At 35.5% G+C, this 25,738-nt stretch overlaps 1 long non-coding RNA gene across 1 annotated transcript in view; it reads right to left on the bottom strand.

The window, feature by feature from the left end:
• The window catches only part of LOC143647804 (uncharacterized), a 49,028-nt gene that overhangs the window by 7,073 nt on the left and 16,217 nt on the right, over window positions 1–25,738 (bottom strand). Inside the window, exon 2 of the long non-coding RNA XR_013158192.1 lies at window positions 6,319–6,503. This is a non-coding gene — a long non-coding RNA (uncharacterized LOC143647804). The remainder of the gene's footprint in view (window positions 1–6,318; window positions 6,504–25,738) is intronic.

Here is a 25,738-nt window from a genome sequence, read left to right as displayed (position 1 = left end):
AGAAAATATGGATAGAAATAAATAAATAAATGGGGGGATAAAGGGCTAAGTAAATTGGGTAGATGGAAATGCTAATGAGATGGAGGGATAAGGGGTATGATATGCATGAATTTTTTCTCTTTTCTTTTCATTTCTTTTTCTGGAGTGATACAAATGTTCTAAATAATGATCATGGTGATGAATACACAACTATGTGATGATATCATGAGCCTAATTGTACACCATGTATGGGAGGTATATGTGTGAAGATTTGTTAACAAAAATATTTTAAAAAAAAACAAATGTTCAAGGAAAACTATATAACTTTTAGAACAAAATATGTAATTCCTTTAACAAAATATAAAAATCACAAAAATTAAGGTAGATAATAGATATATTTGAGTATATGATAATAAAGTCTTCTTATGAGAACAGAACTCAATAAAAACAGAAAACGAAATAACAGAGGGACAAGATATTTGCAACACTTATAAATAATACAGCATTAGTACCTAGAATAAATAAAGTTCTACAAAACAATAAAAAATAGAAGCAACCCAACAGGAAAATAAAAGCACAAGTAAGTATAAACACTTTATAGAAAAGGGAATGGCCAACATACATATTTTAAACATGCTCAGATTCCTTAGTAGTTAGATGCAGTATCACTCACAAGACTTGTAAAAAATAAAAAATCTGTTGAAATTAAGTGCTGTGGAACAGGGAACACTTATATAATGCCATTTAGTTGTAAATGGGTAAGGTCATTAGACAGAATTTAGTAGTATTTAAAAAGAGTAACATTTGCACCCTAGGATCTAACAAATTCTCTCTAAAGAGACACCCTATTCAGAACGGATAGCATAATACTACCTGATTGCAGCACAATAATGTAAGTACACTGAATGAAGTTGAATATGAGAATGATGGAGGGAGAAGAGCTGGGGGCACATATGAATCCAGAAGGAAAGATAGAGACTGAGAGGGTATAATCTAGGAATGCTTAGAGTGTACAATTATGGTGACTAAATGTACAAATTAAAAAATGTTTTTGCATGAGGAAGAACAAAGGTATGTCAATATTGCAAGGTGTTGAAAATAGATGGCCATTCATATTTTAAACTCAACTTCTGTGTGAGACTAAAGCAAAAAATGTTTTTGTACCAAAAAAAATTTGGTACAAAATTTATGTTTAACTAGTGCATTTCCTAATATAACCTATATGGACAGGCTAATTGAACACTATAAGCTCATGGAACTTTGAATAGGGCATGGGATTTTGTAGGTTTGTCCAGTGTGATGCCCCGATAAATCCCAGAGTGATTTGAACAGTGAATAAAGTATTTGCAAAGTCCCTTTGGGAGAATGGTGAGAAAGGGGAAAAATTCAACTTCCTCATTTGGAGAATTTCTGATATTCTCACAAGCAGTGGGGACAACCAAATTAATAGGCTGAGCCCTCAATCTCATGGTTTGTTCATATGAAATTTATCCCCACGAAAGATAGGCTAAGTCTACTTAAAATTAAGCCTAAGAGTCGTCCTCAGAGAACCTCTTTTGTTGATCAAATGTGGCTTCTCTCTCAACCAACACGGCAAGCAAACTCACTGCTCTACCCCTCTCTATGTGGGACATGACTCCCAGGGGATGTAAACCTGGGGCAGAAATCCTAGAATGAGCTGGGACTCAGCATTTAGTGAATGAGAAAATCTTTTCAATCAAAAGGGGGAAGAAAGAACTGAGGCAAAATAAAGTGTCAGTGTCTGAGAGATTTCAGAGTTGAGAGGTTATCTTGGAGGTTATTCTTATGCATTATATAGATATCCCCTTTTTAGTTTAAAGCGTATTAGAGAAGCCAGGGGCAAATGCCTGAAACTGTAGTGCTGTGTTCCAGTAGCCATGTTTCTTGAAGATGAATGTGTAATGATATAGCTTTAGCAATGTGACTGTGTGATTGTGAAAACCTTATGTTTGATGCTCCTCTTATCTACAGTATGGACAGATGTGTAAAAAATATGGATTAAAAATAAATAAATAATAGGGGGAACAAATGTTATAACAAATTGAGCAGATTGAAATACTAGGGATCAATGAAAGGAAGTGGTAAGGGGTATAGAAAAAAATAGGGGGGACAAAGGTTAAAATATATTGGGTAAGTGGAAATACTAGTGGTCAATGAGAGGGAGGGGTAACCGAGTTTTTTCTTTTTTCTTTTTATTTCTTTTTCTGGAGTGATGCAAATGTTGTAAAAAATGATCTTGGTGATGAATATACTACTATGTGATGATATTGTGAACTATTGATTTTACACCATGCGTGGAACATTTCTATGTTAAGAATGTTTCTCTTGTATGTTGTTTATCAATACAGATATTTTTAAAAAAGATACACCCTAGCATGTACCTGTAAGTGTATATATATGTATCCAAACAAAATTTAATGTTAAAATTGAACTCTAGAATAAAGGAGAAGAATGGTTGAATAAATTGAAGTACAGACATGGAAGGAGACACTGATTAATCCAGGAAATAAAGCAATGAAACTTCACAATTCAGCAAGGATGAATCTCACAAATATAATATTAAGCAAAAAAACCAGAGTGAGGAATAGTATATGCAGTAAGGTACCATGTACACTTATTAAGAACATGCAAAATATTTCTTTATTTAGTTTAAAGATACATAATATAAGAAAGGCAAACAGAAATAAATGCTAAACACTGAATTCAGGTTAGCAGTTTTCTCTAAAAGAAGGGAAAAGATAGGGTGATAGAGGAGGGAAGCAGTAATATTTTATTTGGATGTTGAGTACATGACATTATATTATGATTTGTCCCTTTATGAATTTGAGATATTTCAAATTCCACGTTTTAATAATATCCCTGGTCAACTTGCTATGTGCCTGATATTGTTATAAATACATGCATTATCTGGCTTAATTTTTACATCAAATATCTGAGAAAGTAATGAAATCCTTTCCATATTTCATAGATAAAGAAATAGGAACTTATACATACGAAGTAACTTAGCCAGAATCACAGAGTAGTAAATAAGTAGAGTCCAAGAAACAAACCCAGATTTATATAAAATCAAGCTTCACAAAATATTACTCCAGGGATATGAGTGGGATTTACCCCAAATTGAGCTAGTGCTCTTTAGATTTAGGGGTTAATGAACATGTGAGATCTCGATGATGTTTATGTAATGTCCACATAATTTAAAAATATTTCCCCGGAATTTTGCCGTTCACGTTCTTTTATGCGTAATTCCTGGAATTATTGTCCCTCGCCACTGTCCTCCTCCCCCCCCCCCCCGCTCATATGTATCCTTTCAAGGGTATTTTCATGGAAAATTGGGAGAGAAGAGGTCTCTGATTCATAATCCCTCCACAATCTCTGTAAATCTTTTTTTTTTTCTTTTAAAAGTGGGTTAGAATGAGTGCGTTAGAATACACATGTACATCTAAATTAATTTCTCAGATCTGTAGTCTCAGAGGTGAGAATTCCAAAAAGAGATTATTCAGTTATTTAATCTGTACCTTGATATCATCAATTGGATGAATTAATTTGGCTAAAACTCAGTGAGTTGGGTTGAACCAAAATTCTGATGTGTAGGTTATGTATTGTATGTTCCGAATATGATACAATATAAGGCATATAGCACCACTTAGGGAGTATTCTCTCAAATACAAGCAAACAAACATGACCCTAAATTTCATCAAATCTTTAGGGCTTTATTTAGATGCAATTTGAATAAATCAACTTTAAAAATAAACATTTTGGGACAAAAGTCGAAACTTGAATATTCATTGGTTATATAAGAAAATATGAAAATTATGGATTTGCAAGTAAAATGAACTCTAAGGGTTTGCCCTAAAATAATTTAGAAAAAGAAAGAAATATAGATGTAGCAAGTGTGATAAAATCTTGGAGAATCACAGCACATAATAGTATAAAGTCTCCCACATGGGATTCACAGTTTGGGTATTAGACCCACTTGCCTTGATATGAAGGGAAAGCGTAGTTTCAAAACTGTGCCCATTCTCAAGTTTTATTACTTTTAGAAAATCTGGTGGAGTTTTCTTCATGTTCAATTCTCTGTCTTAGCAGGGGAAATGTGAACTTTGGGGACAGATAAATAATATGATCTATGGTATACACTTCTGCTATTATAAACAACATTAAGCTTTGGCAAGGATAGGGAGAGTATAATGGATGACATCTTTGATATCTTTATAGTATCATACTTTGCTTTCTGAAACTTTATAACATGTGCCAATAAAATGATATTCAAATATTAGCTGAAATAAATAATTGTTGGGAAGTAAATAGTTTCAACAGAACATTTTTTTCAGAGCATAGCTCCAGGTTTAGGAAATATCAGATCAAATCCTTTCCTATATCTTATGCTCTGTAATAGTTTAATTACAGTATGCTAAGAGGCTTTCTAATGGTTTTCACAAAAAGTTAATATTTTTTGAAGATTATGGTGAGCAATTTATAGGAAACTGCACAGTATATTATTCTTAAACCTGTCCCTATCTGTGGTTAAGGATATTAAAGTTCTATTGTTCTAACCTCATTTTGTGATCAAGTGTTGATAAATGATTAGCCTCAGGCCACATGTGTAGATAATTGGCAGAACTGAAGCATTCTCTCTGCACAGTACCCCTTGATTCTAAGGAATATATAATATACGGACATATGTGCTTAGGACAGGCAATGGGATATAATAAAACAGGCTTTCCAAGAAGAAGGGTTATCTTGGAAATAAAAAGAACTGGATAGGTAGATTATTTATGGATTATTTAAAGAGTGGTTTGGGACACAGCCTTCATACAGTAAATCAGGAAACAAAAATTCAGAAAAGTATGGCATGGCCCTATGAGGCAGAATCTTGAATTTTTCTTTATAAGCGTACGTAAATGCCCAATAAGGAAATGATTTGGTCTTTGGAAAGGAAATGGAGGTAGTGTTTGAGGGAATAGGAAATTGCACTTGATAATTAACCTAATGCAACTAGGGAGAAGGGGAAGTTGAAATCACTCTAAAGTTTTGAGGCAAAACAGAAATAGTAGCAATAAAACCGAGCTCATCCCTAAATTTAAGGTGAGAATAGCTTTCCTGTCTTTGCTCATCAAAGATTATGTCACTTGACAACTTGTCCTTGTAGAATGGAAATACAAATGACATTTTATACTTTTCCTGGACTCTAAATTTTGAAGTTCTGAAATGTATTTCTCTTCAGGGCTTCAAAAATTGATCTTTACTACCCTAGAAATGTAGCCTGCGACTAACTAGGAGCACTCAAAATTCTCTCACCTGTGGTAAGCTGACCCTGGTTGCTCTAGAAAATTAATTGATTCACTTGTTCATTAATTTATGCATTCATTTATTCAACTAAATACAGGCATGTTTGGGTGTTGGAGATGTAATAGAAACATGAATGCTTTGTATTGATATAACCTGCTGGCGTATTCAAGAAATAAGGCTGCTGCTGATCTATTCCGCTCTCCTAGTACTCCTGGGAATACATAAAATAATAACTGGACTTTTTTTTTACTATCTAGCATCTATCCCTCTTTTTTTTTTCCTGAAAATAACATCTTCATTTAGCCTTGTGAAAAAATTGCTTCCTTATAAAATGGAGACTAATGAGGTTATCAGTCAAAGACTCCATCCTCATCCAGTCAGACACAGACATGGAACACAATGAGGCTAATTACTTTCCCTAGAATTTGTATCTTAAGCAGTATAGTTTGGAATTGAGTTATTGCTCTGTGGTACCTACCGAAACTGACCATCAGCTCCTACTACCCAGACCCCTGGAACTACCATTTATTTTTTCCACGACGGTAATTTTTATTTTAAGACACAGAATGTTTTCAATGTTGTATAAATCATCTATGAGTGCACAAGGTACTGGCAGACCCCAGGATTCAAATTCAACACTGCCTGATGCTCCATCTGTGCTCTCCTCGCTGCCCAGGCAGCTGTGGGTCAGCTTCTGCTGCCCAACCCCTGGCCATCGTTATCTCTTCTCAGGGTTGCTGGAGTCTCTTGCTTCCATTCTTGCTTCTTTCTATCCCTGTGCTTTTACCCTTTTGAAGGGCTTTGGTCCAGATATTTTTTTATTTTATTTATTTATTTAACTCTTAAGTTTTCCCTTTAGATCATCTGTGAGAAAACTTCAGAAATCCACAGTGAGTTTCTGTGTTACAACCAAAGAAGTCTAATAGATATGATATTATAATAACTTTTGCACCAAATTACCTTAATAGCAATCTAATTTATATTGAAAAATATCAGTTACTAAATACCAAGTTCCATATTTTAAATTACCTATTACATCAATGGTGTCTTTTTTCACCTTCAAACACAGAACTTAAATATCTGAGCATGTTTTCTCCAAGAATCTCATTTGTGGACAGTTCCTTGAGTCTTTCTTGACCCCATCTGTACTGCTGTTTTCTTAGTTTCATGTTTGACTCCCCGGGTTGTTCTAAAATCTGCCAGATGGAAGCTGTCTAGGGAAAGAGAAAGAGGAAAAGATTGTACTTCCTGTTTTCCTGCGGTCTCATTTCTTTTTCACTTAGGTTTGGCAAGATTTTTTCCAAATAATTAAGTTTTTGAAAGAATTTATAGAATGAAGTAAAACAAAAACAAAAAAACCCCTGAAATATCACCTACCCTGATTTGAGTGAAGACAGAAGAGAGTTGAGTTTCACCTCTTTCAATACGAAAAAAATAACACCCAGATGATACCTATTTATACCTTTTATCCAGTATATCTCCTAAATAAAATTTGTGAGTTTCATTTTCTTTATCTACCAACTGAGGCTAATAATGGTTTAAGTTTAAGGAATAAGGGAGTTAGTAGCTCAGAGTCAAACCATAGAAGGTCCAGCCTTCCAACTCGCAGCAGATATTCAGTTAATGGTGGAAGTGATGACTTTGTAATTGGGAGGTCCTATTAGGTAAGTAAAGTCTAAGATGAGCAAGCAAGATTTTTGTTAAGGAACCAAGGGTAAATGCAAGATGCTTTTGGCACCAAAAATCATTTAGTCATCCAACCAAGAAAGTTTTGCTAGATACTCTCATCTTCCAGGAATGGAAGTAAAATAATTTTAAAGGACTTGAGTGATGGAAATGCAATTCATTAGAAAAGGGTAGAATCAATGTGGTGAACTGGGAAAGGGAAAGAAAGTGAAAAGGAGAAAGACAATGAAGCTGCGGCAAGGAGTACAGCTTGATGTGGATTCTTTTACACAATTCACTAGGAGTGCCAGGCATTTCACATTACTTATATCTGTAAATGTTATTCTCTTTCTACAGTAATGAACTTAAATGAGGGGGAAAACAAAACACAACCTGAAAATAACTTACAAATTGTGAACTCTCAGTGTGAATTTTCCATTACAGATTTCCTGAAATTTCACCTGCTATTGTCAACATATATATCCCTGATTTTTCATAAAAACACCAGAGACTGAACTCATTTGCTATGCATTCTGGCTTTTCAATTGACTGTTGAGAACTATCATAAAGAAATAAAACCTGACTCTTATGAAGTCCATGATTGTTCTTCAGTATGTGCTTCATGAGACATGATCTCAGCTAACTTAAATTCTTTCTCCTGAACTTTCTTTCCAATGGAAAAGGAACTTGAGTTAACATACACTCCAAATCAGAGTAATCTATATGTTTAAAAACACCTGGGGCCTCAAATGGCATACCTACAGCTAAGGCAATTTTGAATGGCAAGTCAGAAGTTCTATGAATTTAACATATCATGGGAGTCCAACACATCTGGACTTAATTTTTTTTTTTTGTATGCTGTATGGTGGGGGTCACATTTCATTCTTTTTCCATGTGACGATCCTGTTGTTGCAGCAACATTTGTTGAATTATCTTTGAAGAGGGCGGTGCGGGGGGAAGTGCATGGGCCTAGCATCGAACCCAGGTCTCCCGCACAGCAGGGAGAATTCTGCCACTGAACTACCCTTGAGCACCCTGGACTTCATAATTTGTAGGACTTTTTGCCTTACAATTATATGAGTATCTTGATCATGGTCTTTCATCACAAATCTTTGTCAATGGCTGAGAAATAATTGTTGAAAATACAAATGAACAGTGCCCACTCATTTGGTAGCTACATCATATTAGGCATGTGTTTTAATCTCTCAGGGCTTTAGTTTAATTATCTTTAAAATGAAGGAAAATAATGTGTAGGTCTAGTGGTGATGAATTGCCTCAGCTTTTGAAATTTTAACATGAGAATACCAAATTAAATCCCTTTCATATTTTAAAGTTATATTTGGAGTCTATATACTACTATTCACATAATTTGGAAGAGGATCCTAGAGAAGAAAACTTGTAAAATAAAGTTCCTGCCCTTATAACCTTATGGTACACAAATTGTTTTTGAGGCTGGATGTCGCAATGTGGTATGGCTAAAACCATTGATTAGAAATTATTTACTCAACCTCTTTGTCTTTTTGAGAGCATTGATGAAAGCAAATAACTTGTTGAAGGCCACAGAACTACTATTAGAGCTCAAGGATTCAAACTTAGAGTCTTCCCACTTCTGAATGAGATAAAGTCCCGAAACTTCAAGCTGGTCATTAATCCAATCAGTTAGGTGGGGTCTTTTATCTCTAACATCTGTGGCAGGAGCTACTGCGTTTGTCGTGGATACTAACATGAATTCTGGGCTGCTGCTTAAATTCCACCCTTGGTATCTCTTAATGTTATCCCTGAAACCCTTGAAAATAATTCTGCTGCAAAATCATTTAGAAAGTGTTTTAGAGTTCATAAATCAGCTTGCCCTTATTATATTAAATGGCCCTGATAATAGCACTATGAAGAAGGCAGGACAGATATTATCATTCCCATTTCACTGAGGTTAAATGATTACCTGCATGTTGCATAGAATCCAAGTTTCTTGACTTTAATTCTGTGATACTTTCCAATTCCCCAAACTGCTGCAGAAACATCAAGACGGATGATCTGCCACCACCGACCTGACACCTACCCGATCCACCCACGCAACTGGCATAGATGACAGAGATGCTGGCAGGCTGAAATATATGGTCCCTTATCTAAAGAATACAAACGTAATTATATTCTAAATTATTTGCTCATTTAAAATCACATTAAGGCATTTTGCAATAATGGTAATAATTTTATTGTTTCCAAATAATGTCAGTTGCAGCAGGGGAGTGGGAAGGAAAGATGATAAGAAAAATAAGAGTCTGGCTTTTGGGTTCTGAGTCAGACAAATTCATCATGGAAAAATCAAATACATGCCTTCTCCCCTTTGATACTTTCTAGCTATCAAAATGAAGCTAATCAAACATGACTAATGACTTCATTCACGAAGTACATGGGTGAAGAATGACAGACTTCTACAAAAAAGAGTCAAAGAGGACATAGACATGCTTCTTCATACGCACTAAATAGGTAGCTTAGCTTTGCAAAGGGTATTCAAGGTCATGACATCTAAGAACTCTCACTTTATTTTTTAAAATGCATTAGGATTCATTGTAGATTTTGCTATAATTTTTTAATACTAAAAACATATTCCTAGCAAATTAGATAAAACTTGAAAATATAGGTTGTTTTATAAATTGAATTCCATATTTCTGCTGATTTCCATTACAATTCTGTGGCATAATTTTATTCTTGGCCTGGTGGCTTAGTCTCTTTCTCTCCCTCCCTCGCCATTTTGGCATGTCCGGTTCTTCTAAGCCTCTGAATTACAAGCCTCACCAGCAACTAGTGATGATGCAGCCTTGTCTCTCTAACCCTATTGGTCTTCTCCTTAGTCCTCCACCTACCCAACATCCTCTGCTACGGGTACACTCAGGAACAGCATCTCTATGGTCACAGTCACTCATCCGTCCTCCCTGTGTGATTGGCTACCCTCCCCTGGAGGCCACGCCCTAACTCCGCCTCTCCTCAAACTGTATATAATCCAGGGCTCGTCAAGCCTCGTGGTCTTTAGCTACTGGCGGCCCTGGCATAAGCGTCTACCAACAATAAAGCTACCTCGCTTCATGCCTTAACTGACTCGGCCTCCAGTCCTTTAGACCCGCAGCGAGGTCTCCTGCGCGTGCCCCTTGGACCCAGACCCCCGGCTCGAGCCCCTTTTCTGCGTGCAGCAGTGTCATCTAGCAAGCAGTGAGAAGCTGAGGAGTAGAGGGTCCCCGATAGCTTAGCGGCTGGGCCAAACCGCACAATTCTAGGAAAGTTTTGTCTGTACTTACTGCAGAGCTAAAACTGGCAAGGGTTTCTCTTTTGTATATTTTAATTTTCTCTGCTAAATTATTATGAGGGAGGGCCACGGTGGCTCAGCAGGCAAGAATGCTTGCCTGCCATGCCAGAGGACCCGGGTTCGATTCCCGGTGCCTGCCCATGTAAAAAAAATTAAAAAATAAAAAAAAAATAAATTATTATGAGGGAGATAGTTATGTCCACAGAAACATGGAAATAAAATGAAAAGATAATTTTGGTAAACAAACAAAATAATCTCTACAAGATCTACCAAATCTTCCTGATTTTTAGTGCAGGAATGATAGCAGATCAGGTTTTCTTAAGGAAATGCCTGCCCAAATAATTTCTTGACAGCAAAAAATATAAGAAATAACACAAATTAAATAGATTTTCTCAAAGATGCCATTTATTATGTATATAAGACTTTTTATAGTTAGGCCATTATTTTTTTTTTTCTATGTATTTTTTTCTTTAATAGAGAAGTTCTGAGTTTAGAGAACAATCATGCATACACTATAGGCTCCCATATACCACCCATTAATTAACACCTTGTATAGTATGGAGTATTTGTTGCAATTGATGATATCAAATTTTTATAGTTGTACTTTAACTACAGTCCGTGGTTTAAGTTGGGGTTCACTGCTAATGTAATGCAGGTTGTTCTAGTTTGCTAGCTGCTGGAATGCAATACACTAGAAATGGAATGGCTTTTAAAAAGAGGAATTTAATAAGTTGCTAGTCTACGGTTCTAAGGCCAAGAAAATGTCCCAATTAAACAAGTCTATAGAAATGTCCAATCTAAGGCATCCAGGGAAAGATGCTTTGGTTCAAGAAGGCTGATTAAGTTCAGGGTTTCTCTCTCAGCTGGAAGGGCACATGGTGAACGCAGTGTCATCTACTAGGTTCCTCTCCAGCTCCCTGGGAGGCATTTTTCTTCTTCAACTCCAAAAGTCGCTGGCTGGTAGACTCTCTGCTTTGCGGTTCTGTGGCATTCTCTGCTCTCTCAGATTCTCAAGCTTTCTCCAGAATGTTTCCTCTTTTATAGGATTCCAGTAAGGTAATCAAGACCCACCTAGTAGGGGTAGAGACACGTCTCTACCTAATCCTGTTTACCAACCACTCTTGATTGAGTCATATCTCCAGGGAGATAATCTGATTGAAGTTTCAAAGATACAGTATGAATAGGGATTAGAAGAAACGGCTGCCTTTACAAAATGGGATTAAGATTAAAACATGGCTTTTCTAGGGTACCATACATTCTTTCATACCTACACATAGGTCCATGGATATATTTTTTTTAATTGTATTGTAATTGTATTCTGTTACCAATTATTCAATTTAACATTTCCCTCTTTAAACGTATTCAGATAAAGTTTTCAGTGTTGTTATTTACGTTCGCAATATTATACCACCATCACTAGATCTATTACCAAAACATTTGCATCATTCTAAATAGGAACTCTGTACCTTTGAAGTCTTAACTTCCCGTTCCCTATCTCCACCCCTTCCTCCCCCAGATAATCTGTATTCTAGATTCCAACTCTAAGAGTTTGCTTATTCTAATTATTTCAAATCAGTGAACTCACGTATTATTTATCCTTTTGGGTCTGGGTTATTTCACTCAACATGATGTCTTGATGGTTCACCCATAATGTCACCCATATCAGGAATTATTTCCTTTTTATGGCTGAATAATATTCCATTGTGTGTATATACCATATCTGATTTATCCATCCCTCAATTGACAATTAAGTTGCTTCCATCTTTTGGCAATTGTGAGCAACGCTATTATGAACATTTTTGTGCGAATGTCTGCTGAGTCTGTGCATTCAATCATTTTGAGAATATACCTAGCAATAGGATTGCTGGGTCATATGGTAATTCTATACTTAGCTTTCTGAGGAACTGCCAAACTGTCTTCCACAGTGCTTGCAATGTAAAATTTAAGACAATGTAAAATGAATGAGTGTCTCAATTTTTCCACATTCTTTCCAACACTTGTTATGTTCTGTTTTGTATAACAGCAGTCATTCTAATGGGTATGAAATGGAATCTCATTGTGATTTTGATTTGCATTTCTATGATGTCTGATAATGTTGGGCATTAGAGTTACATACCAAACTATACACTATAATAATACATGCATTTACAATTAATAATTACCTTTAGTGCAAATCTTTGTTTATTTATACTGCTTTGAACCACCTTCAGGTCCCCTTTCTTTCAGTCAGAAAAATTCCCTTTAGCCTTGCTCATAGCGTAGGTCTAGTGGTGATGAATTGCCTCAGCTTTTGTTTACTTGAAAATGTTTTAATGTCTCCCTTATTTTTGAAAGAAATTCTCACTAGATATACAATTCTCATTTGGCAGTTGTTTTCCTTCAGCACTTTTAGTATTTCAACCCTTGCTTTCTTGCCTCCGTGATTTTTGATGAGAAAGCAGGACTCAGTCTAAATGGAGGTAGGTGCCTTACAACATCTTATGCTTTTCTCTTGCAGCTTTCAGAACTCTCTCTTTGTCCTTTGGATTTGAAAGTACAATCAGTATATGACAAGGTGTATTTTTCTTCACGTTTACTCTGTCTGGTGTTCCCTGAGCTTCTTAGCTGTGCATGTTCATGTCTTTTGCTAACTTTGGGAAGTTCTCTGTCAGTATTTCATTGACTATTCCTTTTGCCCTTTTCTCTCTCTTCTCCTTCTGAGACCCCCATAATGAATATATTAATATGTTTGATGGTGCCGCCTTACAGCCGTCTTAGGCTTTTTGCTTTTCATAATTCTTTCTTTCTGCTCCTCAGCCTGACTCATTTCAAGTTCTTATCTTCGAGTTCACTGATTATCTCTTTTGCCTGATTCAATGTGTTCTTGTAAACCTCACCAAAATTTTTCCTTTCTTTTGTGGTTTTCAACTCCTGTACTTCTGGTTTGGTTCTTTTAAACAATTTCTATCTCTTTACTAATATTTTCATATTCCTCACTCAGTGTTTCCTTGTTATCCTTTAGCTCTTTCTATTTTCCTTCCTCTTCTTGAACATTTTTAAAATCATTTATTTTTATGGCTTCATTTGGTATGTCTACATTTTGGTCTTCTTCATCGGTATTTTCTGGATTTTTTCCCTCTTCTTCTAGAAGATCATCATTTTCTTTGTTGCACACTGTACATTTTAATATTGTAAAATGTTACCTCTGGTATTTATTCCATGAGATGTCTGTTTCTTGATTTTGTAACCAGCTGGTAATAAGATTGAGATTATCTTGAACTTCAGCCCTTCTAACAGGAAGGTCTGCCCGAGGTGAATGCGTGTTCAGGGGTTTCCCTATCTTACTGGTCCTGTGTCTTGTTTTGGGATGTTGCTTGCTGTTTGCTTTGGTTGTCCCCTCTGTTTACCTTTCTAGACCTCCCTTTCAAGATTATTTGAAAATGTGACTCCATAGCTTCTTCCAAACTGACAGTGTGTCTCCGTAGCTTCTTATATTCCTTTCATGGTCTCAAGCTGCTTTTGGCTGGAGGACAAATTCTGGGAGGAAGGACACACCAGAAGGGACTTACCCAACTTCGTCTTTCTTGGCAAAAACAGAGCCCGGATCCCATTAAGTGCACACAGATCAACTCTAAGAATGGCAGCCTTTAGAGTCAGATTCCCAGCCCTTAGAAGTTGCTAATCAAAAGCTGTAATCAATGATCAGGTGTGTCTATCCGTGTTCTTGGGAAAGAGGATTTTTATGTCCCTTTCCATCACCAGCAGCTAGCAGCGATTGGACCCCATGGTGGCCTGCTGTGAGGGTGGGAGATGAATGCCAGTAGCCACCATGCACAGAGAAAGCAATTTACAGCTGTTTTCCATAATTTATCAGTCTTTTTCTCCTGCTCTTTACTGGATGGTATACACTGTTATTCTAGCCTCCAGAGTTTCAGTATAGCTGTTTCAGTCAATTCCTGCCTGTTTAATAGCTATTCTGGTGGAAAGAGTATATCCTAGGGCTCTCTTCTCTGTCATCTTTCCACAATTCTTTCAATGTACTTTTGAATTTTGCATAAATTTTTGATATGTTATGATATTAGAATGGTTCAATAAATTTCCAAAACTTTTGGTGAGCATTTAACAGATTCTCATTAGAAGGATAAATGAATCAATGAATAAAATCCTCTTAATTTTTATGTCCAAAGAAAGAAATACCTTTTTATTCTGAGGAAAGAATTCAAAATGTTTGTTTCCTGTTTTTCTTGCTGTTTTTGTTTTTGATTTTCCAAATCAATGAGGACAATATTTACTTTATATGTACAGGCATCTGTATTTATTTTAGTGAATGGTTTATAAAAATGTTGTTCTTTTCTGTACCTTTTTCTTCCAAATCAACAAATCGTTCAATGTACTCTCCAAAGTCAACAAGATACATTTTAGAAGTGTCAAAGAATATATACAGAACAAAGGCCGCAAATGAATTTAGAATGATACAGCTCATTTCTAGGATCCATGGCAACGTGAAAAAACATGGCTGTAAACAGTGCCAGATTTAGCAACATACTCACATATGAATCAGCCTGAGTTTTAAGATATGGTATTTTTTTTTTAAAGAACCTGGCTTATTTCAAATCTCCCATGGTTCAGAGATGGATTATGGAAGGCAGATGTCCCATTAGCACTGTCTTTTAAAACACTTTAACTCCTCTTGTTCCAGTAAATTCTAGTAACCTCAAAGGTTGCATACTAAAGCCGGTGACTAAAAGAGACAAACATCAGTACAAGGAGAAATGTAGCAACCTATGTCTGCATTTAATGCTGATAAATGATATACTTGTTAACAGGTACTTTAGATATGTTGGTTTTTCTTATAAATATAAAATGAAGAACTATACATTCTCTACACTCTTTGTGTTCTCTCTACTGCATAAAATTTGCTTAGCTATCCAAAGACCTAAGTTAAGTCATGGCTTTGCCTGTGGGATCCCAGACAATTATTTTTCAACTAAGAGATACATTTTCTTAAATCGTAAAATGTCGGAATTCGATTGGGTATTTTTCAGGTCTTCGATTCTATGGGTCAATAAATTAAAATTAAGTATTGCAAAGATTTACTGAAAAGAACCTGTGAAGGAACATAGTTTTACACAAATAATACAATATCTTTACTTTTTACTCTTTTAATGGGCAAGAAACCTTCACATAAAATAATATTAATTACAAAAATGTCAAATCATGGTAAGTATGTTTATTGGGTGGGACCTGGGAGTCAAACATTTCTGGCAAGAGGCTTTGACCAAATTCCTCTACATAAAAACTCATCTGCATCACTAATTTATTTAGATGCGAGCCTCCTCTGAAAGAAAATAAATTAAATCTTGGATCAATCATGGAGTTTCAAGGATATTCAAGCACGACTTATGTGATAGGATAGCACTAAAGAAGTACTAATGAAAGGTGGGACAATAGAGCAAAGAGAACTCTCTATAAAATAAAAAGCTCATTGCTAGTCAACATTAGGCATAAAGGACAAAGACTGGTGTTATTTTGAGTTTAGGGAAGTTGCTGCTACAGAAACAATTCCTGACCCGTAGGCAAAGCCATGACTTGAACCTAGCTCTTTGGATAGCTAAGTAAATTTCTTGCAGTAGAGAGAGCACAAAGAGTATACAAAATTTATGGCTTCCTCATTTATATTTGTAAGAAAAGACCAACATATTTAAATGTAAAGACGTGTGTTTCCTGGGGAATAATATCTCAGTGTGTGACTTGAAAGACCTAAGGCATGGCAAGTTGTATGCTCGGATGTGTGTATACCCATAAAGGACCTAAAAGGATATGTCAAACTAAACTGTTTGTGATTCTGAATGACTTTGTGTTCTTTGCTTCTTGCGCTTTTCAGTTTTCCATATTGCACAATTAACTTAAAAGTTTTTAAAAAAATAAATGCTATTTTAAAAACCTTAAAAAAATGAATAAAGGGGAAAATGGGAAAAATATTATTATATTTTAGATGTCTAAAAAATTTATTTGGGATGGAGAGGGCATTTGACCAAGGATCCAAAGAAGTTTAGGAAATTGGCAGGCAGAAATGGAAGGGGCATATTCTGAGCAAAGACATGGAGGTGAAAAGTAGAAGGGACATTTGGCAGTGGGTAAAACATTTTTGATTGTTACAACTCAGGGGAGGAGGAATATTCTACTGGCATCTAATGGGTACAGGCCGAAAACGTTGCTAAACATCCTGCAATGTACAGAACAAAGAATTATCTATTCCAAAAGGTCAATAGCGCTGAGATGGAGAAACTTAGCTTTACTGCATTCCTTCCTACTGGTATAATATTTCAGGCCACCATTGGAGGCATTTCTCACAATTGCACTGTCACTGTATGCCAGGGGCTCTCTGCTCTACCTGCCACCAGTGATGGGGTCATCACTGCTACCTCGGTGATTAGTCACAAACCGCATGACATTCTGAAATGGGATGTCTGTTTAGAGCCATCCTGAGATGAAACGAGAAGACGGGACCTTTATAATCCTCGTCAATCAATTATTGAATAGAAACTGCACCAGGAAGCGTGTCTGACTTTGGGCAAGATGAGTCTCTCTGGCCCAGGCAACTTTAAGGGACTGACAGCTGAGGTCTTTCTGCTGTTAGCAGGACTTTCAGGAGTTAGAGAATGTTTCCTTTCTTGCAGGGAGAACTGGGCTGTGACTCACAGAATCTACCACAGCCACTATCTGAGATACATTACATTCCTGTAAGCTTGATTAGAGACAAATAAAAAAATATAACTACTCTTGCGCTGTGATCATACACCATTGTCTGTATTCCTGGATTTTCTTCCTGCCCTAAATGTCTGTGTTATCCAATAGTTAGTTTTTGCATTATATCTGTTCTTCTCTAAGGGGGAAAAACATGAAAATTTGAACCAGGTGTTGATAATTACAACATCATAATTCCATCTTTGACCACTCTCCCATATCTCTAAGAGCACTGAATATTTTTATACTAGTGAGATATGTAAAAGAGCAATCCCTGACATTCAGAAGCTGTCCTGGTATGCACAGCTAAGCCAGGTCATTTTCCTATTAAATCTTACAGACTACCAACCTAAGATAATGTTACAATAAGACATGATAAAGTGAAAAAAAGCAGGTCAACTTCATAATCTGGTCTAAGCACAAACAAAAACCAGGTCACTGTGCCACCCATAAAATACTAAACACCCCCCTCTCTTGGCCAACATGAGTATCTGCTGTTTTACCAATTGTAATTTTATCTTCACTCTTCTCCTCCTCCAATAGAAAAGATTCATTAAGGTACCCAAATGTGGAATTTCTCCCTTTTCTGAAAACATTTAATTAGAGCAAACCTCTACTTCATTCAACCCTCTTTCCATTCCTCCTCTAAACTAAAGGCTGAACCCTATCACAGTACTCTTTCTCACACCCTCTCGTTGAGCCACACAATGATTCCCCATGGTGTGTATTCTCTCTTGCTGCAATGAAAAACGAACACAACTTGTTCAACTACAGGAGTGTTCTCGATGGTGTTTAGTTGGAGGGTATTGACACTCTATTGTTCGTTTTCCTTCACAGATGCCAAAAACCAAAAGCTAAACCCATATGTGAGCCATTAAGAAGAGGAACTTTGATAGGGCAGAAAGACCACTGAAATTAGGTTCAGAAAATCTGGTTTAAATCAGTACTTTTAAGCCCAGAAAAATTGTGCAAATTGCTAATTTTCTCTACTCTTTACCTTCCTAATCTATACCCAAACATGAGATTGTATTGTGAGTTTAAAATGTTGCTAATCCATCCACTTAAATAGTTATTGAGTGTCTACTATATGTCAAGTCTTGTGCTAAACAGTTGAGATAAAACGAACCGCAAAACAGAAATGGGCTTGCTTTCATAGAGACTAAAATCTATTGGAAGAGGGTGGGCCACGGGGCTCAGCAGGCAGAATTCTCGCCTGTCATGCTGGAGACCCAGGTTCAATCCCCCCCAGTCCATGCAAAAAAAAAAGAAAGAAAGAAAATCTAATGGAAGAGTAAAATTATTGAAATAATCACCAAAAGCACATGGTAGGTGAGAGAAAGAACAAAAAGAGATAAAAACATCTAAAAGAGACATTTGTCCTGGTCATGGAAGGTTTCCCTGAAAAAAAAATCTCTGAGTTGATATCCCATATCATCAAAACACCATTATACCAATTAGGTGTAATTAGGCATTAACCAGTTATGTGAGGTAGTGGTGAAGACCATACCTGGTGGAAAGAATAAGAAGTACAGAGGCACAGTAGTGAGAGGGATTTGAGAAAGAAAAGATGTCTTTGTCACTAAAGTTGAGAATCCTGGATCCAAGATGATGTCTACACAGTAAGCAGGCAGGGGCAGTAGTATGTAGAATATATAGTATGTATTATGTATGAGAGGATGTAGTATTAAAAATTCTGGATTTCATCCTAATAGCTAAGTCCTAAGAAATTCTAGGAATTCTGGCCTTCTACCAGAAGGCTCAATAAATATTTTTCCATTCTTTTTGGGTCATCTATACTTTTCAGTTCATTTAATTAGTAATAGTACTTGCCCCTCTGAACTTCTGGGAGACAAGTGACAGATGTGATTATATAGCAAAGTCAGTTACTGAGGCCACTCACTACTTGCTAAAGTTTCTCATGAGTCTTTACAAAAACCTCTGTGTTGTAAGACACTTTATTGTGGCTCAGGGAGAAGATTAGGTAGCTGTGTATGCATACATTTTATAGGAACCATTTTCCTATCCTTTCATATTCATGAATTCAGGAGAATAAAATTGAATGTAACAACTTTTGGAGGTCTTTAGACAATTTTATCCCTTACTGTCTTATTCCCAATTTCTTTGGTTGAGAATTTCAATCTGAATTCTCTATGACTATGCAAACAACAACAAAAACAACAACACAGCCTGCATTCTATCACTCATCCCCTTCTACAAAGATATGCACTGAAGTTTCACTAATGTGTATTTCAGATTCTTCTCTATTCTAGTAATTGAACAGATAACTAACACAGAATCTTGAAATATGTGGCACATAAAATGATTGACAACATTATAACAATTAAACAATAGCTAAAGGGCTCTCCATACAAAGAGGGGGGTACGGCAGGTATGTCACCATTTTCTGTTGCTTCCATCTTGACTACTTTTCTTCATTCCATTGGCATTTGCTGTGACAATCAAGGTAATTCACACTGAGTCTCCTGTTGTCTTCCACAGAAAAGTCTGTCTGATAAAGTAATGTGACTTTTTTTTTCCAGAGCAGCAAAAAGTAGCCTAGATTTTTCACTTTCCAGCTTTTCTCAAGACTCTAAACATATTTTGCAAGTAGAATAAACGGTTAGATTTGGCTACTCAGCCTATTTTATTAAAAGCAAAAGAACTCTTAAATGTTCCACATTCTTCCAACTTCCTAGCTGTTTGCCTACTTCCTTTCTTTCTTCTTTTATGTCACTTCTATGAACTCATCAAAATGGTAGCAGGAACTTGCCAAAAGTGATATTCTCCAAATATTTTAAGAAAAATAATAAATTTTTTTTGTTATTTTTGATTTACTATCTATTTTGGTAAATCAAAGGTTATACCGCTGCAGCTATCTAGATAGTTGAGTGTTCACAATTGTGGCCACATAACTCTGGGGTGAGACCTAGATTTTTTTAAGCTCTTACTGTGATTTTGATACTCAGCATGTTGTGGGAACCACTAGACCAGAAGAGTTCTGAGTTCCTTTCCAGCACTAAGATTTTATAATTTTAACTAGTCAGCCTAGGGGAGGATACATTTTAAGGTGTAATACAATTCCTTTACTGTGATAGTTAAGCTTTTAGTTTCCTTTCAATGAAAGATTACAGTTTCCTGGGTATCACAATGTTTTGAAACAGGTACCTCACATGGTTTTTTATAAAGCATAAATTTTAAAGAACTATCTGGAAAACTATTCTGAGTTTAATAGGCACTGTATCATTTAATACTGTGATGGTTCATTTTAGTGAATATTTTCAATGTTCAGGCTTCCTGTATTCAAGGAGTTACAAGTCAGGGATGGTGATGAAAATGAAGATAACCTAAAAAAGAGTGGCAAACATAATAATTTCACAATTTGGAGTCTTTCTTTTATTGTTCTAGGAATATTCAGGTCTTTTAACTCAGACCCTTTAAATCAGCCTTTACTTGAACCTAATATGTTTCTTTACAATGGTTATTGTATATCTACTAAAATCTGTGCAATTACATATTTGAAAAAGTTTTCAAAGTTAAATCCCAATTCTGTCTGGAAACCACCCTTGTACCCTTCAGGGATGTGATTTCTCACTCAAAAGTTTGGCAACCATAGTTCATAGTTCTCTTTTGATATGCTTACCTCATTACCTAGCTTTTCTGTACTGGTGTACTTGACACCGTCCTTCAAGAGAGTCAGTTCTTTGAATGCCAAGGTTGCACTTTTCTTTCTCCTTCTTTTTTTTTTTTATTTTTTTTTATTTTCTTGCATGGGCAGTGTTTTAGTCTGCTAGCTGCTGGAAGGCAACACACCAGAGACGGATTGGCTTTCAATAAAAGGAGATTTATTTAGTTAACATATAGTTCTTCAGAGGAAAGGCAGCTAACTTTCAACTGAGGTTCTTTCTTACATGGGAAGTCACAGGGTGATCTCTGTTGGCCTTCTCTCCAGGCCTCGAGATTCCAACATCTTTCCCTGGGGTGATTCCTTTCTGCATCTCCAAAGGTCTGGGCTGAGCTGTGAGTGCTGAGATGAGGTATGCTGAGCTGCTTGGGCTGTGCTACATTGAGCTCTCTCATTTAAGCTTCCAGCCAATTAAGACAAACATCATTCATTGCAGCAGGCACACCTTCTAGCTAACTGCAGATGTAATCAGCGACAGATGAGGTTCACATGCCATTGGCTCCTGTCTACAGCAATAGAACTAGGCACCTTCACTTGGCCAAGTTGACACCTGAACTTCATTACCACAGGCAGGCACCGCGAATCGAACCCACGTCTCTGGCATGGCAGGCGAGAACTCTGCGGGCTTAGCCACCATGGCCTGCCTTGTACCTTTCTTAAATATTTTTGGGTTCAATTAAATTAAACCAGGAGCCAGGTTCTCATCTGAGTTCTGTAAATAATTTCCTATGAGGCTTTCAGAAAACTTTTTAATACATCAGTCAAGGATATTTTGCCACAAGAGAAATTAAAGATGATTAATTTAAGCAGACAAGAATATTAAGACAAGGTTATTTGGTAGCTCCAAGAAGCCTGGAGAGCTAGTCTTGGAGCTTAAAAGCCAAAACAAGCCTGAAGTCATGTCACAGAATGATTCTGATGAAGATACTGTAAGAAAGAACACAATCTCTAATGCTAAATTTATTGATACTGACACCAGATGTGCTGTCACCAGAGCTTTCTTCCTTGTAAGAATCCAAGTCTAAACTTGGATCAATGTACAAGGTAATCTTTAATCCTTTCTATAAGAGATGTTGAGGAGATCAGTATTTGGGTTCCTTTGGCTTCTGTAACAGGAGAAGTTTTCTGCATTATTTGGTGGGGGATTCCCCAGACAAAGGGAAAGAGATACGATTCTGAGTGGAAATAACAATAATAAATGTCCACTCTAGATATCCTCTTCGATTGTCCAAAGTCAGTATGCATCCTTCTTCCCAAACACTTAATTAAAAAGTTTTCCCATCCACCTTAAAACATCTATGCCTTATGCAATAAACAAAGCAGTTCTACTCTAGCACCTAAAGTCTGTTTCAGTTAGGACATCTTTGGCTGTAACAGAGAACTCCTATCAGTTGGCATGAATTATAATGAATTTGAAACCTTGCATAACAATAGGTCTGGAGCGAAACTGTTTTGGGGTTGGTTAATTCAGTTACTCAATTATGTCAGGGATCTGGGAACATCCATATATGGCCTTTCATCTCCAGGCTTGCCATTCAAGGTGAGAGAGGGGATGGAGTGGGAAGATAGGTCAGTTTCTCCTCCCTTATATTTAAATCTTAGGAGCAAATTATTATCCAGAACACTCCAACAGACTTTATCGTATATATCATTAACCAGGACTATGTTTCTGCATATACCTAAATTAATCACTGACAAAGGAAATGGGATTATAATGATCGGTTTAGACCAACATTCACCCCTTTATTAAACATCGCTGTTTAATAAACATAGATTGAAAGGAAGAAAATTTATAGGCAGAATATAGTTACATGGAAATATATAGTATGAAAATTTTGTAGGACATTATAAAGTATTGATGCTAAAATTACAGTCTTGAAAAGGATTGGAAGGATGTTTTTGTACGCTTCTTATTTTGAATTTATAGAATAACAGATGGCAAGATGAGAATTTTTTGCCATGAGTCTTTTTTCCTAAAGTTTACATTAATACACAACAATATCTAACCCACATTGCAGACTGTTTAAAATAGATATACCTTTACTTTGAATGGAGTTTTCTGTATTGTGCATTAGGGTCTCAAATGATTCTAAAAGCTTGGCATAATTTAGAACAGTGACTCCATTCTTAACAAAATTTGTGACTACAAACTGCTTTTCCATTTACTATCTTAAGTACTCTCAAATACTACATTGTGAGGTGAATAAGCTCTCTGTCTTTCTCACTCTCTCTTTTTTCATTTTATGAAACTGAAATCTAAGGTCAAATAACCAGTAACTCACAGAACTAAATCAGGCCCTTTGACTCCAAGTGCAGTGCTTCCTGAACCACAGCAGTGGCATTTTTAAAAAAGGAAACGATCTGCAAATCCAAAGGCTTGAATTTGATTACAAATTCAGAAACAGCTGCAGTTGGATGGAACTTTGTCTTTCCTAAAACAGAGTCCAAAAAAATCAATTATCTATGTTCCATTTTTTAACTAAGGTAATCAAATAGAGTAGTTTTCCTTAAAGAGAATGTTAAATCAATTAAAATGATGTTTAACGAAATACAATTCTAAAATTCACCAATGTGATGACTGGGGAAGGCCTGTGGCATTAGATACCTTGTACTAATTAGTAAAAGCCTGGGATTTATGCCCAATTCTGCCCATTGGCTCTTAGGAAGTCATTTCTCTCTCTCAGCTTCAGTACTATTAGTAGAGATTATTTTTTAAGATCCATTTTACTCATATGTTGTTATTTTAGGCCTAAATTGAATATAAAGGGTCAAAGAATCATAGAATATTAAAACAAAAAAGGACCTTCAGGATAAATTATTCCATCCCTCTTTTACAGAGGGTCCCTAATCTTCTAGAATTGGGAAATGACTAGACCATAGTCACATACAAAACCAGCATACTTTGTTCATTTTTTTTTTATAGTTGGGAAAAGTATGCCAGTATTATGATAGGTGTTACTGTGACTTCTCTCTAGAGTAGGCATCCAAGATAGCAAATTTTATCTAAGATAACAGAAGTTGTTAGCCTAGTAATAAGGAATAAGAAAAGGATTCTACTTCAAAGCAACTGACTGATCGTATGAGCTTGGACAGATCACTTGCTTTCTTGACTTTACTGTTCTCATCTGTAAGAAAATGGTTCAGAATAGAAGAGGCATCCATATAAGGATTTTTAAAAAAGCTACATTCATTCATTGATTTACTTAAATATTTTGTTTTTGTTTTGCTTTAATAAAGAGTAAATGCTTATTATTTTCAGAAAAATCTCAGCAACTTTTATTAACCAGAACACGTGTAGTTTTTAAAAGTTACATCTATATCATCTCAGTACAAGGCTTGGCTTAAAATAGAGGGGAAAGTGGGCATCAAGAATTTTAGAATCACTTAAATTTTCCATTTTTTCTGTAGTCGAGGCATGAGAGATAATTTGAAAACTACATATTTACCAGAAGCTAATAGTTTGAAGCATACATCATATAAAGTACTATAATTTTTTAGGAAAATTTCTCTTAAACCATAACCTTAAAAGAATTTAATTTTCCTTATTGGAATTTATCAAAACACGGCTTCAGGCCAAATGTAAGAAAAGCATTTAAAATCATATTAAAATTGTTATTAAGCCTCTTTCTTTTTAATAGGATACTGCTATATTTCCCATTTAAAAAAATATTAATGTCAAGAGTACATGGAGTTTTTGCCCTAAATCGCATGCTACCATAAATGTTATTTATGTATTTTTAAATTCAATTTTATCAACTGTTATATGCAAGGCATTGTGGTCTGCAATTTGGAGGATACAGAATACATCTCTGTCTTTCATCAGCTCACAGTATATTAGTTATAGCTAATAGGTTTATCTCTCATATGACAATAGCATAAACTAAGAAGTCAAAACAATCCTAAATATGTTTCCACATAAATCAGTCCTACAAAATACATGAGATAAAACTCATAGAAATAAATATTCAAAATTATAGACTTCTCAAAATTTTCTCTTAGTAATAAATAGGACAATTAGATAGCATATTAGTAATACTGGACAATTCTACCAACTTGACTTAATGTCCCTTATAGAGACTTTTATCCCTCTATCATAAATTAGTAGAACACTATGCTTTTAATGTGCAAATGGAACATTCCCAAGTTAGAACATATTCTTGGCCATAAAACAAGTCTCAATAAATTTAAAGAAACTAAATACATAAAAATTATAATCTCTGACCACAATGAAAATAAACTAGCAACCCATAACAGAAAGAGATATATACTATCCCAAAATAGTTGGAAATTAAACAAATCATTTCTATATAACATGTGAATCAAGGGAGAGATCATAAGCATTATTATAAAATCAATTAATTGAATGAAATACAACATACAAAAATTCATAGCATGCAAATAAGGCTGTAAGTAGAGGGATATTTATTGCATTAAAATACTCATGTTAGGGAAGGAATAGGTCTGAAATCATGTATGTGAAGTTTCCACTATTAGAAAGTAGAAAAAGAAGAGAAATTAAACACAGAGTAAGCAAAAGAAATAATATAATAAAGTTCAAAGTAGAAAGAAATAGAAAACAGAAAAGCAATAAAAATAATAAAAACAAAAATGATACAAAGATCAAGAAATCTGATAAACTTTTAATCAGATTGGACAAGAATTTAAGGAAAAAGATGCAAATTATCAATATCAGGAATAAATGAGTGGACATTATTAGAGATACTATTGACATTAGAAGGATAATAATGGAGTTTTATAAACAGTGTTGGGACAACAAATTCTAGAACTGAGATTAAATGGACAAATGTATTGGAAGACAAACTATTAAGGCTCATAGAAACAGATAACCTGAATAACCAGAATAATCCTTATCTCTATTAAAAATTGAATTCACATTTAGAAAGCTGTTTGAATTCATAGTTAAAAATTGAAATTTAATTAATAGTTAAAAATTTTATGAGCTTTTCCACTCCAGTTCCAAATTATTTCTATCAAACACTGAGGGAAGAAAGATTGTAAATTGATCCATACTCTTGCAGAAAATAGGAGAAGAAAGAACACTTTTAACTCACTTTTTA

Source organism: Tamandua tetradactyla, chromosome 10 (assembly GCF_023851605.1).
Source record: "Tamandua tetradactyla isolate mTamTet1 chromosome 10, mTamTet1.pri, whole genome shotgun sequence".
In the NCBI taxonomy this organism is placed as follows: Eukaryota; Metazoa; Chordata; class Mammalia; order Pilosa; family Myrmecophagidae; genus Tamandua; species Tamandua tetradactyla.
The sequence above is the reverse complement of the archived record's forward strand: the minus strand, read 5'-3'. Positions and strand labels throughout refer to the sequence as shown.